Source organism: Planococcus citri, chromosome 1, assembly GCF_950023065.1.
Source record: "Planococcus citri chromosome 1, ihPlaCitr1.1, whole genome shotgun sequence".
Classification (NCBI taxonomy): Eukaryota; Metazoa; Arthropoda; class Insecta; order Hemiptera; family Pseudococcidae; genus Planococcus; species Planococcus citri.
Genome location: NC_088677.1, coordinates 8,828,375 through 8,845,418, shown reverse-complemented (window position 1 = coordinate 8,845,418; position 17,044 = coordinate 8,828,375). Strand labels below are relative to the sequence as shown.

Here is a 17,044-nt window from a genome sequence, read left to right as displayed (position 1 = left end):
AAATCTGAAAAAATGGGTACCAAAATACAGATTTTAAAATAATTTCGGTATTGGTTTTCAGTATTTGTAGTTGTACCGATTTGGAAAATTAGATTGGTATTTTATAAATTGGTTTTTCATTTGTCAACTTATTGGTATCAGTTTTCAGTTTTTTCAATTTTTTTTAAAAATTAGGCAGTTTTACCTGTATATTGGTTTTTTGGTATCGGTTTCAGTATTGTTCCAAAACCCTGGGAGCAATACAAGGAGACAAAGCTCAATGATTGACCATTTTATAGCCAACAAAAACACCGCAAAGAAATTCTTGGATGCAAGCAGGGCTGGACCCATAGAACACGTGGTCTACCGAGATATCCCATTTTAGCGCCCCTGATTTTGGGCCCCTCAATTAGGGCTGGTATTACAACTCTCCATCAAACATTGACAGAGCGTTAACCGAGGTCGAAGCACCGGTTAACTATTGTTTAACGCTCCGTCAACATTTGATGGAACATTGACAGAGTGTCGTAATACCAGCACTTAATCAGCCAAATTTTTTCTTCCATTTTTTAAGGTGCAGGACACTGAGCATAAAAATTCATTCAGACATTTTTTAAGCGGCCCAGTTTTTACCTCATCAGCCCAAATACGTCACGGCCCAGTGAGATTTTCTTGGTAACTCGGTGGGTGGGTCCGGGCCTGGATTTAAGAACATACAGAGGTCTAGAAATAGGCACTGACCATCATTTTGTTCAAGGAGTAATGAGAATGGAAACAACAAGAATACCAGCCAGAAAAAATGAAAAGTAAATCAACACAAGAGCCCTGGATGACCCAACCAATCAATGGCTGTACCAAAGACTGATGAACATCATAAGTGAAGAGATACCAAAAAGCCAGGACATAGAAGAAGAATGGAAAAATATCAAATCCATTGTGACAGAAGTGGCAAAAGAAAGCTTAGGAATGGTACTACACAGAATTGGGACAACGAAATCCAAGAACTAATACAACAGAAGAGACAGGCATTTAGAAAATTCATGAGCTCAAAAAATGAAGTTGATGGTGAAGAATATCAAAAACAGCCGGCAAAAGCCAAGAGAAAGTCTAGGAAATTACAGCGAGAGAGCTGGGAAAATTTTACACTCATCCTCAGCAAGTTCCACACCATAGCAGACAGGTCAACAGGCCTACTGCTTATAAGGAAACGACAACGACAACGATGCTTTGAATTTCTCTTTGTTGGGAAAATGAATTTTCATTATCTCAATAACTAGTACAGCCAAAAAGTATTCAAAAAAGGTTGGAAATGAACGAGTCGAGATACCTCAATTTGGGTTCATGACAATGACCTCTCTTCTAATTTTCACCCCTTTGATTCAGAGTTAAAAAATGCTCAAAAGGCTTCCATTCCCCATTAAGAACCGTCAATTAACAATCAACGAAGCAGTTTAAAAATTGAAATTTACATTTTGTATCGTTCGATTAGAATTAGAGATGGGACCATCGTAGCTCATTCCACCAAAAAAACATCCACCTAAAATACAAAGTTTCGACAACCGAATAAATCTATAGATTGGTGTAATACGCCACCATCTATTTATTTCACGTTTAAAATGTAGGTATATAATAGGAGATGGTATAATATTACAATCTATTATACAAAACGGAAGCTCGCAAGTTGTCGAATCATCATTACAAGAGTTGTGGTAGTGATGGAAACAGACAACAGAAAATTCTCCATCATCGTTGCCGATCCTCTCTCGCTCTTCTCGTATCATCATGGGAATTAATGTAAATGAACCATCACTCGTCTATGCCGATCGAAAAGCAATTTTGTAAAGCTTAAGGCAATCTCGATGTCTATATAGGTAGGTAGGTTCTCGACTCGAGAACGAGCATCGTTCCAAATTAAATAACTAACACATTTCCAGTACATACTCGTATATCAGATAGAGGTGCCCAAGCTTCCACTCACTCTCTGCAGGTTTATACCATAGCCCGCGGTCATGTGGAAAAGAAGCTCACATATAGAAGTTTAAATATATTATGGAAATAGAGAAACGATTTTATCCTGTAGTTCAGAGTTTATACATTAATACGTAGTATAGCAGGGAAGGGTGGAACTACCTTGTATGTATAATCCGAGCATTATAGAGGTATACATAATCATACCACAAATCACCCAACATTTCCCCAAGTTTTTTTTATTGGTGTATCTGGACTTTTTGATATATTTCTTTCGGAGCCAAGGACGCTTGCTTCGTAAGTTTTTCATAAATAATAATAATGGCAACTTGGCGTTTTATCAACAACCACCGTAGATACTTTTTCTGCGAGAGGAGTGAAGAAAGAAAAGTTGATAACATTACGTAGAATAATACATAATGTTAGTATTTCCAACGAAATGCTGCATCATGTGATTTTCACATAATTCTGCGAAAAAATTTCGAAGTTTGAATTTCAAAAAATGGCCAAATTTAGAAGTTACCTCCCCTCCTCTCCTCCAAATCGCATTTGGCAGAAGCCTGGTCAAGTTTCAAGTCGTATATCAAGGTTAGATTGGATCACGAAAAAAAAGTAAGCGGATTTTGACTAAATTCAGCAGAGTCCTAAATTTTAAGTTGAAAGTTATTCGCAAACTAATTGGAAGAAGGGAGGGGGGGGGGGGGTTACGAAGCTCCAAAAATGTTGGTCAAAATGCTAATAAATGCGAAATATCCTGTGGCATATCATTCCTATGTTTCATATGTTTTCAAGAGTGCTGGATACGAATATCGACTCATTCTTTCGATTCAATCCACCCTTATGTGCCCCTTTTCCCAAAATTTCTTCAAAAATGAAACAATTGAGTAATATGATTCATAAGGTTTTTGGGAACGTTGAAAATGAATACAAACCGCACCTACTTAGTCGGAGAGCCCACTTAAGGATAAATTGCACCCCCCCCCCCCCGTTAATCATCTGGGACAACTTTTTTCTTAAAGCGGGAGTCCTGAGGGAAATTTTTCAAACTGTACAAAGGTAGATCGAAAGATCAAGCAAAAATTTATCACCTGTCAAAATTTCAAGCGCTAAAGTGCCTTTTTCGATTTTTGGTGAATTTTTGAAAATCAAATTTAGGCCAAAAATGAGGGAAAAAATCAAAATTTTACCAAATTGACCAAGAAAGCTGAAATTTGGGGCAGACCCTATTTTCGACATGCTAAATCGATTGGAAACTGTTTCAAACCGTTTTGAGCAGTTCTGGAGCCTCCACCAGATTTTTGAAACTCGAAATTCCCACAAAATTTCACCAAAAAATAAAGTTGGAAAGCTGAAATTTATTCTGCAAACTAATTTCAATAGGCTACGAAGTCAACTGCATGGCGATTTCAAGTCGTTTTGGAGCATCCAGCAATTTTTTGAAAATTACTGAAGCCTCCATCAAATTTTTGAAGCTTTAAATTTTCACAAAATTTCATCAAATGTAGATGGAAAGCTGAAATTTACCCTACACTCCAACTTTAACACCCTCTGAAGACGACTTTACGTGGGTTCAAATCATTTTGGAGCCTCCAGCGACTGTTTGAAAATTACTGGAGCCTCCAGAAGATTTTTGAACCTTGAAATTAATTCCCGCAACATTTTACCAAATGGAGTTGGCAAGCTACTTCTTGAAAATTTCAATTTTCCAAAAAACACCATACGACTTTTCAAAAAGTGGCTGGATGCTCCAAAACGACTTGAAATCCACCAGCAGACGACTTCGTAGCGTATTAAAATTAGATTGCAGAATGAATTTTGACTTTCCATCTCCGTTTAGTGAAATTTTTAGGAAATTTAAAGTTTCAAAAATCTACTGGAGGCTCCAGTAATTTTCAAAAAGTCGCTGGATGCTCCAAAACGACTTGAAATCCTCCTGCAGTTGACTTCGTAGCCTATTGAAATTAGTTTGCAGAATAAATTTCAGCTTTCCAACTCCATTTTGGTGAAATTTTGAGGGAATTTCGAGTTTCAAAAATCTGCTGGGTGCTTCAGAACTGCTCAAAACGGTTTGAAACAGTTTCCAATCGATTTGGCATGTCAAAAATAGGGTTTATCCCAAATTTCAGCTTTCTTGGTCAATTTGGTAAAATTTTGATTTTTTCCTTCATTTTTGGCCTAAATTTGATTTTCAAAAATTCACCAATTTTCATGATAAATTGGATAACCACCATTTTGGGAACCCCCTACACTCCTTCTGAAGTTCTGAATGACCTACAAGCAGGGATGGAAGAGCCTTGAATTCAGGGCTCCCGCTCTTGGCTCTGGCTCAGCTCCCCGCAAGTTTCAGCTCTGGCTCGCTCTTGGCTCTTGGCACTTTTTCTTTACATGAGCTCTTTGGCTCCTTGCTCGCTCCTCAATTCTTTCCGACTCCGCTCTTTGACTCTCGACTCCCTCTTCCAATTTCTCGGCTCCCACTCCAGCTCTGGCTCTGGCTCTTGGCTCTTTAAATTAGAGTTCAAAATTCGTGTAAAACGATGAAAAAAATGAAAATACACTGCATTTATTTTCATTTCATTTCTCAATGAGGAAAAAAACTTAGAAATTCTTCATTTTCTTCACAAATGTGAGTTAAAAGTTGAATTTTTGATAAAATTGTGCGCATTTTTCAACTTTTTTCTCTACTTTTAGGGAGCCAAAGAGCCTGAAAAATTTTGTGGGCTCCCACTCGGCTCTGGCTCTTTCCAGGTTAAAGACTCCTTATGATGATGGCTCTCTTGAGTAAAATAAGGAGCTCTTTTGCAAGAGAGCTCGTGATGTTTTTCTGCACTTTCATTTATTTGGCTCTTGGCTCTGGCTCTAGCTCCTCAAAAAATCCGGCTCTTTCAGACTCTGGCTCCGGCTCGCTCCCGGCTCTTCCATCCCTGCCTACAAGTCATATCCAGACCAACATCAACTCGAAAATTCATCAATCATCATCAATTTCAATAAAATTTAGAATCTTTGATTTTTTTCCTACTCATGTAATTATTTTCCAATTTGAAAAAAATTGATATTTTTTGATAAAAACCACAATTTTTAGTGAAAAATGAAAAATGAGTCAATTTTTTGGAGGATCGATTTGGGGGGGGGGTAGGGTGTGACCAATGACCATCATCGATGAAAAAAATCTGATGTGTCCACACGATCTGACGATCCCTCGATCCGAAAACCATCACAATTTGAATTTTTTGGGTATACTCAAAAATTCACAAAAGCTCAAAAAATGCATTTCAGGAGCTGAAATTTTGGCAGGTGACGTATTTTTGTATGCTCTTTCAATTTAGGTTTGTCCGGTTCAACAACTATTCTGCCAGTTAGGATTACTCTCTTTATCAGTAAAAGATCAGAATTTTCAAGTTGGGGGGAGGGGGCATTCGAAATCAGCATTTTCAAATAATGAACCCATAGAAATTCTCATCGTTAGTCTGATTGAGAAGTTTATATTCAATTACAAAAAGAATTCCTAATCCTTGATTGAAAAAAATTTTTTGTCTACCTCCCCATAATAGGTCCTTATTTCGATGAAAAATAGACATGATAAATATCACCAAAAAATTACTTTTTTTTGAAGGGGAGGTTTTGAAAATGCTGAAGTCGAAATAAAAATCCAAAAATGTTTTATTCCTTCAATATGGCACATCAAAGGGATTTCAATAAATTGACGTCAAATTTCATTTCAGAACAGTAGTTCAGAAAAATATAGAATTTCAATTTTTTTTGAAGTGATGCACTTAGGTACCTGCATTCAAATTTTTGTCAAACGTTGACTTGGCGTTGGCTGAAGCAAAATGTTGGGCAAGATGACATTTTTTTTTGAATTCACATTCTCTGAATTGAACGAAACCAAGGTAGGATGTCCTAATACCCCTATAGCCAAAATTCCAAGTACTTACTTGAGTTTATTTCTGAATTTTTAGCTTTTAGAAAATTCAAACAATTTTAGAATGATGTTTCAAGGTCGATTTTCAAACTTTTTCATGAAGTAAGCATACGTTTTAACGAGTAAAGTGAACCAATGCGACTAAATCCTTCAATTCAACTCCCACACATCAACACTCAGACAGTTTTGCAGCATTCTGGAGCCTCCAGCAATTTTTCGATTTTCTCCAGGAATTTCAAATCGTTCCGGAGTGACCGAAAATGAACTTCCAGCACCCATTACATTGATCTGTGCTAACTGAACACCCTCTTGGCTGTTTTAGGTGGTTACCGCGAAATTCCACGAATTGAATTCAACAATGAACTTTTGACCAATTTGAAAATTCTAGAAAAAGTGAAAATATCCAATTTTCAGAGAACTTATGCTACTAAAATGACCGGAATAGGGAATTGGGTGCCTCAATAAGCATCGATCAGTGTTACAAGTTCTCGAGTTCATTTCTGGCACTTTGGGAATGATTTGGAATTTGTAGGGAAAATTGAAAAAATCGCTGGAGGCTCCAGAGTGACCCAAAAATGAAGAAATTACCCACTTTCGTTCACGATCACGTTGCTCGAAAAAATTCATATTTTTCACGCAAAAGTTCAAAAATTACCCTCAAAATCAGTTTTTTAAACTTTGAAAATTTTCAAAACTTCGCCAAAAATCCCAAAAAATGAACTTCAGGTACTGAAATTTGAATTACAGCTGTTTCAGGTCTTGCTCTTTCCATCTAGCTCGGTTTCATTCAAATCTGAGCCCCGCTTCGAAAGCTTCCCTCATAAATATTCCGAAAAAATGAAGAAAAAAGGACGCCCGGTACAATATTATGAAACGTCAAATACACTAATACAACAATACGAAAGCAACATTATTCGTAAATCATACCGTTGTTAAAATTCAATCATCCTAAAAATAACTACAATGCCGGTAAAGCCACACCATTAAAAATTCACACGCAAAAATCAAAACAACGGTGTTCGGAACGATGACGCGGGGTGGTCCGAATCGGAGACGAGAACAGGTGTACCAAGTGTACCTGCCCAAAGTGTACTTTTACTTTCTCTGTCGGTTACTCGTCTACGAGTCTATTGATGTTGGATTATTTGATTTTTCAAGCACATATTATTATCAATAATCAAACACATGGGAATAATATTTCTTATTTCATCGAGGACGAAATGAATTAAACACAAGTATCAGTGGTACAAGCGATCGGAACATCTCAATTGAACCTGAACCGAAACCGAGTGAAACACGTTGAAACACATTGGTAACCCAATCACACAATCAGCACGTTAATTAACACGTAAAATATCCCACGCAATAATTAATTCGACGATAAAAATAGTTGAACTCGATACTTTGAACATACCAGGATGCTATTCGACTTCACAAATTAAAATCTCTTCGAAACAATACGTTCTAGAAATAAGATTAGAACTCACACACTCACACACACATAAACAGATACAGAATGATAGACTATATGTACAAACAAACATGGTGACCACGTTATTATTCCTAATTTCTGTCACACACAAAACGAAACACTTCGAATTTCGAATTAATATTACACCGAAGGGCAGTAAATAATTAAACACCAATTACCTGGTAAAAATCCGGAAATATGTAATCCAATGTAGGGTAAATCACCAGCAAAGCACAATAAAAAGCGTAACGTCAATTACAAAACGATTTCAATTTCACGCACAGCTACTACTCGTATTACAATACAAATTACAATTACAATAGGTATAAACGTGTATAATAATAACAATAAGATTATTCTTTTACTTCTCAGGTATACGAAATGAATTTTTTATACACACACAACGTAGGTAAATTTACGTAAGTAGTAAACGCACACAGGTCACAGGCACAACAAGATACTCGTATATTCGATAACACGACGAACAAATTCTCTAATTCGTTAATTAATCCGAATCTGGCGAAACAATTAAATTCGATACGAATTAAAAATCAAACAAAATGAGTAAAATTCGAATAAAATACACCAAAATACATCAACTTTTCTCGAACAAGACGATCAAATAGCGCAGAATTAAACTACCACAAGGAAACACGGTACCGGCGCGGAATGCGTGCTGAGGAGTGAGGAGTGAGAAGAAGGAAGGCTCACACTGTAGTGCAGGGGAGGGATGGTAGTGCGCATTCAATTCAGTGGTTCCCAACGTGCGTACGCAACGTAGCGACTACTGCGACTAGCGTTGTCGTCGGAATGTCGCGTCGTGTCGCCGTCGGTCGTGGTCAGGTTAATATTTTAATTTTTAATTAATCGTTCTGTTGTAGTAATTACTGTTATTAAATTATTTAAATTTTAAACGGCTTAAACGCGGATACGTTCGAGGTTTGGATGGTTGAAACTTGAAATAGCGACGAGGATATTATTGATACCTTTTACCTTTACCTACATTGATGAATGAGGTGAATGAATGCAACTTTTTGATAGATTAGTATCAACTTGAAGGGTTTTCATTTACGTTGAAAATATTCCATTCAGATGAATGATGAAACATGCCTACGGGAACAATGTGAGATTATAGCATATTATAGTATAGATTTTGTCATTGTCAATTGTCATTTATGGCCGTATTTTCTTTCACTCTGCACAATTATTAAATTAACACCCTGTAAAATTAATTATGGAAATTTCAATACCTATTTTATTTTTTAAATCGAACAATCAAATTTTTAAAAACATCAACAGTTTCAATCAAACAATGTTTCCGATTCTATAAATCCTTCGAAGTTCGAATAAGCATCAACTTATACTCTTGAAATAGTGCGAGGTGAAGAGGGCATTAATTTGGTGGGATAAGGAGGCTTTAAATTTATTTGTGTCGGAATTTTTTAGAATCAAAATATTTCCAAAACCAGGAAGCTAAGGCAAGCTTATCTACAGACAAGAATGTGAAGCTTCTAGGTAAATTCTTCATTTTCAAGGTATATGATTTCTTAGAAAGCTTTCCCATTACTTACTTATCAATATTGAAATGTTTTCAATCGACTAACAAAAAAAAAATCAATGCAGAATAATTTTAAACATTTTAAATGGGTTTATGAGAAAAGTGAAACTGATTTTTTTTTCATTTTGAAAATTACAAATTTTGAAGCATTTTATTTTAAAAATAAATAGAATGAGAATGAAAACAAAAAATTTTTATAAAAAAAAATCAATCTCAGATTAATAAAAAAATATTTTCAATTGAATTCCAAAAAAAGAAATCAATACAAGGAGAATATTTTTGAATTTTATTTTAATAAGAATTTTTTTTTTTTAAAAAGCAAGTAGGTATTTTTTTTTAATTCTCACTCGAAAATTGAATTTTTTCAAATTCTCATCGTCAATATTATCTCGAAATACTCTCAATCAAATTTCAAACAAAAAAAAAATCAATGTAAAATAATTTTACAGATTTTAAATGAGCCATTTATTTAAAAAAATGGAATTGAAATTTTTTTATTTTGAAAGTTTCATTAAGTAAGTATAAAATAACAAATTCTAAAGATAAATTTCATTTTAAAAATTAAAATGCATTTTTTCCAAATTATAAGATTTTAAAAACATGAAAAAAAGCATGACTTTGAAACATGAACTTGACAACATTGGCAAAAATACGACCATCTTTGGTAATTTTGAAAGAAAAAGAAACAGGACAATCTTTGACATAAACAAAAAAAAGGGGCACGTGCTCAATTTTTTCCAACAAACAAAAAAGTAACATCTGCCAAAAAAACACTGAGCAAAACATTCTGATGGTAGAAAAAAAACAAAAAAAAATCAGGAACGTTTTTAATTTTTAAAAAGTTGGATTATTTTGAAACTTTTGGACAAAAAGCGAACCTTTTTTGCGAATTTTCAGCAAAAAATCAAGAATTTATGCAATTTCTGAAAAAAAATTGGTCAATTTAGAAAAAAAAGAAGTTTTTTGAAATTTTCAACACTAATAACAAAATTTTTTGCAATTTTGTCAATTTATGAAAAAAAGCAAAATTTTGTCAATTTTTTTTAAAAAAAACTTTTTGAAATTTTCAACAGTAAGAACGAAATTTTTTGCAATTTTGTGAAATGCGCAGAATTTTTTCATCATTTTTAGCAATAAAGGTCAGAAATTTGACAATTCTACCTAAAAGCAGAACTTTTTTGGGAATTATTGAAGTGATAAGTACCTTTTTGCTCTTCATAGAAAAAAAACAAGGGTTTTGGCTGATTATTGAAAAAAAAACATGAAAATTTTTAGCAGTTTTTGCCAAAAAGCAAGAATTTTTTTATTTTGCAGTATTTAGTAAAAAGCAACAATTTTTGGATATTACTGGCACAGAAATTGCATTTTTGTTGCAATTTTTTTTTCGAAAAGTGGGGCTTTTTGTACAATTTTTAGGTAAAAAACGGTGCTTCTTTGTATTTTTTAACTATTTTTGGCAAGATTTTTTTTTTGCAAAAAAAGGAAGAATTTTTATACATTTTTGAAAAGGTGAATTATTTTGAAACTTTTGGATAAAAAAGGCGAACCTTTTTGCCAATTTTCAGCAAAAAATCAAAAATGTTTGCAATTTTTGGAAAAAAGCAAACTTTTGGTCAATTTTTGTTTAAAAAGAAACTTTTTGAAATTTATAAACAATAAAAAAAAAATTTTTGCAATTTTGTCAATTTATGAAAAAAACTAAAAAAGCAAAATTTTGTCAATTTAAAAAAAAATTTTTTTTGAAATTTTCAACAGTAAGAATGAAATTTTCTGCAATTTTGTGAAATGCACAAAATTTTTTCATCATTTTTAGCAAAGGTCAGAAATTTAACAATTCTACCTAAAGCAGGACTTTTTTGAGAATTATTGGAGTGGTAAGTACCTTTTTGCTCTTCATAGAAAAGAAACAAGGGTTTTGGTTGATTTTTGAAAAAAAAAACATGAAAATTTTTAGGATGTTTTGCCAAAAAGCAAGATTTTTTTTTAATTTTGAAGTTTTTAGTAAAAAGCAGCAATTTTTGACTATTACTTACTGGCTCAGAAATTGCATTTTTTTTTGCAATTTTTTTTTTTCGAAAAGTGGGGCTTTTTTTACAATTTTTAGGTGAAAAAACTGTGCTTCTTTGTATTTTTTAATCATTTTTGGCAGGATTTTTTTTTTGCAAGAAAGGGAGAATTTTTATACATTTTTGAAAAGGTGAGAATGTTTTACAATTTTTGCAAAAAGCAGGACTCTTTTGACAAATGTATTGGAAAAAAAATTATGGGTACTTATATTTTTTTGTAATAATTTTAGTTAAAAATGGAATATACTCTTGTTTTTAAATTTCTCAATCAAGGGGAATTTTTAAAAAACGAGGGAGAAAACATTAATTTTTCTAATAATTTTAAATTTGATAAAACATCGGACCTTTTTTAAAAAATTAAGCAAAAAATTTCATATTTTGTATTTTTTTTTTTTTTTTAAATAGAGTTTTCAGTTAACAATTTTGAAAATTAACAGAACTGCTTAGGCAGCTGAGGCAAAAAGGTAGAAATTTCTGTACTTACAATTTTTGCAAAAAATGAGGTTTTCTAATAATTTTGGCAAGAATCGGACTACCTAAGAATATTTTAACAAAAAATGTAACTTTTTTATATCTACATATTTTAGGAAAAATTGGTACTTTTTGACAATTTTTGGTTTAATAAGACTTTTTTTTAATAGTAATTTTGCACAAAAAAAAGTCTTGGAAAGCTGAAATTTGGCATACACGTTTGGTGAGTGTCTTAAAAACATCTTATGAGAGGTTTCAACTTTTTATATCCTTTCTAGTTTCTACCCATATTCAGATACCAGATCGTGGATTTTCGTTTTTTTTTTCTGCAATTATTGATTTTGTGTTATGGCTGGATCCTTTTCAACTTGACCTTGGAGGCTGAAATTTCACATTATGCATTCGAAGCATACCCTAGATGTGCCTCTTCAACCCCTCCCTACCCCATTGAGCGGTCGAATAAAAAAAAAAAATTTTTTGTATTCATTCATGGAGTGAAAATCGACAAGTTGGCATTAAATTTAGTGAAAACTGTTCATCTGGACTGAATTTAAAATTCATGGGTGAAAAGTCAATGATATTTACAATGCATTCTTTATTCATTAAACTGTTTCCAGGAGACCCTCATAGTAATACTCGTATACCTAAATGTATAGTGCACTACAAAAAGCTAAAATATTAAAGGCACGAAGATACTTTGCTCTGATATTCATTCTATTAAAAATAAATTGGAAAACTATTCAACTCCGATAAATATACAATAAGTACATATATACATTAGGTTGTAGAATTAGAAAATGTTTCATTAATTGGTATCATTAGGTACCTATCGGTATTTCCCTATTCACACACGTAAAAATGCATTCACCTTCGAACTCATTAAAAATTTAATTTGTAATTGATAATCGCGTTAATTTATTCAGAAAGTAGAATGAGAATGAGAGGTACAGAAAAACCTCGAATCAACTAATTCGTTTCATCGTTATAAAATAATATAATGATGGAAAACGTTACAAAATACTGACAAAAATAAAACCGCTACCGAGTCGTAATCGTAAATATTTTTCCATGCAATGTGCACGTAAAGTGCGTCGTTTATTTTTCAACTTTTCAAAACAAACAAGAACAAGAAACACTTTATTGTAGGTTATTTACAAAACGAAATTTGTACAATTGTGTGTCATGTGCATCGTGTTGATATGGAGTTTGAAAAATTTCTGTCACAAAAAGAGACAGACGTCTATTTAAATCATTGGCCGAACAAACACGATGGGAATTTTTTTTTAATTTATACGAATAGAGGGAAATTTTAATACACAGGAGGAAGTTCTCATGATGACAAATGACTTTACACAGTCGTCGGATCGAAAAGGTCATTATGTATATTTAAATGAAGTAATATTTTATATCGATTACGAATTATAACGTAATAACTTGGGTACATAGCGTGATAATGATAACGCAGTAGGTATTTTTATAAATGTATACTAACGTGAAAAAAAATGAAAAACATATTATTTACTTTATTAATGGCGTGAAATTATCTCATTCGCTGAAATTGAAATTTTGCCAAAATTACGTGGGTATTGGAATCGTTCAGAGAGGATGTGTTTTCAGTCGAGCCAAATAACATTAAAATTTCATCAATGTTGAACAATTTTTGTTCCTTTGTTCTTGTTTCGGTGTTATTGCGGTTTTTAGGTGAGTAATTAATCGTTAAATCGATCAATTTTTACAATTTTAAAATTCGAGTTGAGCTTACAATCAGATCCGAGGATTACTCTGCGAATAACAGCCTTACTAATTATAAAAATCTGCAGATTCTTCTCAAAGAGTAGGTACTTTTTAATACAAAATCTCGTTCTGTAGACCTTTCATCCCTCCCTATATGAACTATTGCATTTTTATAAGCAAAGGTAATGAAGCACTGAAAGAAAACCTATTCCTGTATTAACTTTGGAGCGAGCGAGGCGACGATTAAATTAATTTTTCGAATGTAGTGTAATGCTCTCTCATAACGAACGTTGCTCTAATTAACGAGAGAAACTTGGAAATATTCCACCGTTTTATTTTATTACGCTAGTTATATTTTTTCACTTTGCAACAACGCCTTGAAAAAAAAAAAAAAAAAAAAAGATACCTAACATCGTGATCTTTTTATTCCAATAACATAAATATCAATTTATCGAGTTTTCATTAACGATCAACGTAGTAATTACTCAAACTGATAGTGGCTTCTCTTGCCCGATCCAGGGTCACGCTCGTGACCCCACCCCGCCCCACCCCCCAAAAAAAATAAAACGAAAACGACGATTATAAACGAAAACGAATGGAGGAAAACAACGAAAAAAAAACTGAACGAGCTGACACTGATATTCTGAAAGGAACTGGTCTTTGTTGCGGCGTGTGCCGCCAACTCATTTTACTGAGAAAGCGTTTGTCAAATTGAAAAATTGAAAGTACCATTCTTTCTAATTTTTCAAGCGCTTTCTTTTGAGACCATAGCGAAGTTTCTACGATGAAAATTCGCGTACTTGGAGTTTAGCAGTTTTTTGTAATTTTTGTAAAATTCTTCGTAATGGTCAAGAGGGCTACTGAAAAAACGGCTGAACCAATTTTGATGAAATTTTGGAATTGAGTTATACTCGTTGAGTGCTCTGACCTTTTAGAACAAAATTTTGAAAATTTCGAAATTTGACCCTTCACCCCCCCATTTGGGGCCCCAAAATTTTGAAAAAATGAAAACTGATATTGAAAACGGAATCTATGGGTTGAAATGCATAAGTTGTGAAAATTTCAATTTAATCAGATGATTTTTGAGGGTTGTAGAGCTTTCGAAAATTTTGCTGTTTTATCAATTTCATCACTTTTCAAGTATCAAATGTGAAATAATGGCAACGAGTTGAACTTTGGAATTAGTAAAAGCGACTATTCTCATGTTTAAACAATGTATATCTAAAATTTCAACTCGTTTAGTTTCCGATTAAGTTCTGTAGCTTTGATTAAATTTGTACAAAAAGAAAGAACCGTTAAATTCGAAAGCATGCATATTCCCATGCACGTTTTACTGTCCAGTGCAGCAGTAATGCGTTAAAATGGCTGATTTCCAATGCAGCCGCGTGGCTACGTGTGTTATGCTTCGGATCGCCACGCCGGAGGTCTATAGATCGAATCCCACCAAGTCCAATTAATTTTTTTATTTTTTTTTTCAAAGCTAATTTTTTTTCCGAGTACTTCTCTTAATACACGAGTTCACATTTTGGTCAAATACACGATTGCATACTTTTGCCTGCTATTATTATAAGATAAATACGTTTTTCTCATTTTTAATGGAACTGTTGAGCTTTGGGGAAATTTTTGCCTGGACATACGTATGTAAATTGAAGAGGATGAAATTTCGTTTTGATGGGTACAGTTATTTGATTTTTTACATTCTTTTAATGGACAGATTTTTTTGATATGTCAACTTTATTGAAATTATGCAAAATTTTGAGTAAACATAAATATGTAAGTAGTTTTTATAAACCAAAATGTTCAAAATTTCATCCTCTTTCAAAACTTTTTTTTTAAGTAGGTACTAGAGTTTTTGTTCAGAACTTAAAGCTCATAGTTGTAAAAAAATTGTTGAGCTGGGTAAAAATTCAACTTTGAACTAAATTTCTCAACATTTTCAGAGAATAAATGCATATTTTATTGAATTAATAAAATGGTCAAAATGTCATCTTCCTTCAGATGGTTTTTTATCCAAAACGATAGTGTTTACTGTTCGAAAGTTACTGAAACTCAAAGTTATGAAAAGTAGCCATGATTTGAATGGTAAACACCGGCGAGTTGGGTGAAAAACCATTTTGAAGAAAATACTACAATTCTGATTTTTGAACATTTTGGTTTTAGTACTCATTCTAATTGCGTTCACTGAAAATTTTGTGCAATTTTAGTTTGATGTTGAATTTTTACCGCACGTGACACTTTCTCACAACTTTGGGTTTCAATAAGTTTTGAACAATAAATGCTAGCGGCAGTGCTTTCGGGAAAAAAATAATTCGAAAGGAGATAAAACGACAGATAAAACTCTGAACATTTTGGGTTCATTAAAATACCTATTTGCTAACTCAAAATTTTGCGTACCCAATCTTAATTCAAAGTTGACCTACAAAAAAATCTAATTTATTCTTTCATGATTTGATTAATTACAAATTTAAAATTAGGTACCTAATTTCTCGCAAAATTACAGTGGTGTGAAAATTATTAGACTAGCGCAACTACATAAACTGATTTTTGCAGTTTTATCGGGGAAATATCAAATAAACTCATTTTGAATTTTTTATACCATATCATTGACCACAAGGAACACTTTTTTTTGGTTTGGAAGCATTCATTTACTTTATAAAAAAATTTTCGAGTTGTGAAATGAAATTTCACCATTTAGGAGAAAATCAGTTTTTCAGTAATAAACAGAGTTGGCGCGATTCCTTGGTTCGTCAGAATCGGATTCCTGAATTACGATTCTCATACTTGGGAGAATCGCGATTCTCCAGTCTCGATTCTTTCACAAAGCGAATCCGGTTCTGAATCCGATTCTTTAGCGGTTCTCGATTCCCTCCGATTCCGATTCCCAAATCAAGCAGTCCGGTCGGACTGCCCCGCCAAGCAAGAAAAAAAAAACGAACACAAAAAAAAAACAAAACGATAATACCAAACGTGATGACAGTCCGGCCACTTACTGCTTATATTCCCTGAACAACTAAGCGTATTTTCGATGATGAATTTCTCGCGAATAAAAACACGCACGAATCTGATTTTTTGATATGTTGTTGGCATCAACGAGAGCTTTAATTTGGTATGCTTACAAACTTTCTACGGTAAAAAATGATGTAGATTGGAATACCCAAAGTTGGCATTTTGGGGTAATTTTTGAAATCACTAATCTTCGTGTTAAGAGAAAACTACTGAACCAATTCAAGTCAAATTTCGTACACTGGTGTAAATTAATGAGTTATTTTTAGATACAACGTCAGTTTTGAAAAAAAATTATTTTTGACCCCCTTTTTCTCAATTTTAAAATTTCTATCCCCCCTAAAACACCCCAAAATGAAAATTTTTCGCGGTACCGTAGAAAAGGGTCATCTACATTATATTCGCCATCATTGTGCAAAATTTCAAGCAAATCGGTTCATTTGGAAAGGCTGTAGCCTTGTCAACGGAAATTTAAGCATGAAATTTCGTGATGAATACTTCCATTTTTCATCCTAAACCACCCAAAAAATGAAAATTGTTAGCTGTAACATAAAAAAGGGTCATCTACATCATATTCACTATCAATGTGCAAAATCTCAACCAAATCGGTTCATTAAAAGAGGCTGTAGCCTTGTCAACGGAAATTTCAGCATGAAAATTTCCGTTGACAAGGCTACAGCTTCTCCAAATGAACCGATTTGCTTGAAATTTTGCACAGTTGTATTAAATGTGATGCAGATGACCCTTTTTTATGGTACAGCAAACAATTTTTATTTTTAGGGTGATTGAGGGTGAAAAATGGAAATATTCATGAAATTTCATGCTTAAATTTCCGTTGACAAGGCTACAGCTTCTCCAAATGAACCGATTTGCTT

General features: G+C 33.2%; 1 protein-coding gene across 1 annotated transcript in view; it reads right to left on the bottom strand.

Annotated features, from left to right (window-relative positions):
- The window catches only part of LOC135846728 (lysine-specific demethylase 3B-like), a 327,018-nt gene extending 319,019 nt beyond the window's left edge, over window positions 1-7,999 (bottom strand). Inside the window, exon 1 of the mRNA XM_065365998.1 lies at window positions 7,517-7,999. The gene's annotated coding sequence lies outside the window, so the exon portion shown is untranslated. The remainder of the gene's footprint in view (window positions 1-7,516) is intronic.
- Between the last annotated feature and the right edge of the window lie 9,045 nt (window positions 8,000-17,044).